Genomic DNA, 1,937 nt, shown 5'->3' with positions numbered 1-1,937 from the left:
TTCGGAGGCAACACAAGTGATGCACACTCATCCCAGGGCAGCCAACCCCTCGCAGTGCCTTGTGACATGCTGTTACCCTTTTCTTTGGGGTCCCAGAGCCTTATGCATGGAGCTGGTGTTAACTCCCTTCTCATTTTCACAGTTAACTCTCAAATTCCTGGATACTCCCCAAGCTAATCTTGGAGACTTCTTTAATCCAATCAGCCCTTCAAGAGCCTATCTATAAGTTATCATTCCAGAGCCTGAGAATAAAAAGATGAATAATAGGCTGGGCGTGGTAATCCTAGCACTTTGGGAGGCCAAGGCAGGAGGATGACCTGAAGTCGGGAGTTCGAGACCAGCCTGGCCAACATGGAGAAACCCCATCTCATGGTGAAACCTCGTCCTACTAAAAATACAAAAAATTAGCCAGGCATGGTGGTGGACACCTAGTAATCCCAGCTACTTGGGAGGCTGAGACAGGAGAATTGCTTGAACCCAGGAGGCAGAGGTTGTGGTGAGCCAAGATTGTGCCACTGCACTCCAGCCTGGGCAACAGAGCAAGACTCCGTCTCAAAAAAAAATGGAGACTGACAAAGGTGAAGTTACCGCTCAAAGTTATGCAGGTAAGAGATGGAGGAGGTCGTGTTGATAGCAGGCTTACCTGACTTCTGCGTGTGACGTGGGAGAGGCAGCAAGGCAGCCTGCCAGAGAACTGCAGACAGGGCTTCCCAAGACTTGAAGGAGCTTTGGGGAGTCCACTGCACTAAGAAATGAGGGGAAAGGGAGTCAAAGCAAATAAGCTACATATATTTCCTATTTTATTTTTCATTATAGTCGGGTGCAGTGGCTTACACCTGTAATCCAACACTTTGGGAGGCCAAGATGAGAGGATCACTTGGAGCCAGGAGTTCGAGACCAGCCTGGATGACAGAGTGAGATTCTGTCTCAAAAAAAAAAAAAATTAGCCGGGTGTGGTGGTGGATGTCTGTAATCCCAGCTACTTAAGGGAGGCTGAGGCAGGAGAATTGCTTGAACCCGGGAGGCAGAGGTTGCGGTGAGCTGAGATCAAGCCATTGCACTGCAGACTGGGCAACAAGAGCAAAACTCCGTATCCAAAAAAAAAAAATAGCTGAACAGTGATGGTGAGTGTCTGTAGTCCCGATACTCAGGAACCTGGGGCAGAAGATTGCTTGAGCCCGAAAGTTTAAAGTTGCAGTGAGCTTTGATTATACCACTGCACTCCAGCCTGGGCAATAGAGCAAGACCCTGTTTCAAAAAAAGGAAAAGAAAATGTTATCACATGCTGTCTTTGGCAGCACATATACTGAAATTGGAACAATACAGAGAAGACTAGTATGGCCCCACACAAGGATGACATGCCAATTCATAAAGTGTCATTCCTCAAAGAGCTAAAAGCAGAACTACCATCGACCCAGCAATCCCATTACTGGGTATATACCCAGAGCAACGTAAGTCATTCTCCCATAAAGACACACGCATGCAAACATTCACTGCAGCACTGTTCACAACAGCAAAGACATGCAATCAACGTAAATGTCCATCAATGGCAGATGGATACAGAAAATGTGGTGGCTGGGTCCGGTGGCTCACGCCTGTAATTCCAGCACTTTAGGAGGCTGAGGCGGGCAGATCACCTGAGGTCGGGAGTTCGAGACCATCCTGACCAACATGGAGAAACCCTGTCTCTACTAAAAACTACAAAATTAGCTGGGCATGGTGGTGCATGCCTGTAATCCCAGCTACTCGAGAGGCTGTGGTAGAAGAATCACTTGAACCCGGGAGGCAGAGGTTGCAGTGAGCTGAGATCACGCCACTGCACTCCAGCCTGGGCAACAAGAGCGAAACTCCATCAAGAAAGAGAAGAGAAGAGAAGAGAAGAGAAGAGAAGAGAGAAGAAGAAGAGAAGAAGAAGGGGATTCTGGATCTGGAATACT

General features: G+C 48.0%; 1 non-coding gene across 1 annotated transcript; it reads left to right on the top strand.

The window, feature by feature from the left end:
- The first annotated feature begins 1,282 nt into the window (after positions 1-1,282).
- Positions 1,283-1,388, top strand: LOC116272050. The gene has a single exon (XR_004180781.1). It is a non-coding gene; the product is annotated as a U6 spliceosomal RNA (small nuclear RNA).
- Positions 1,389-1,937: the final 549 nt, after the last annotated feature.

This window comes from Papio anubis, chromosome 1, assembly GCF_008728515.1.
Source record: "Papio anubis isolate 15944 chromosome 1, Panubis1.0, whole genome shotgun sequence".
NCBI lineage: Eukaryota > Metazoa > Chordata > Mammalia > Primates > Cercopithecidae > Papio > Papio anubis.
This window is presented reverse-complemented; position numbering and strand designations above follow the sequence as displayed.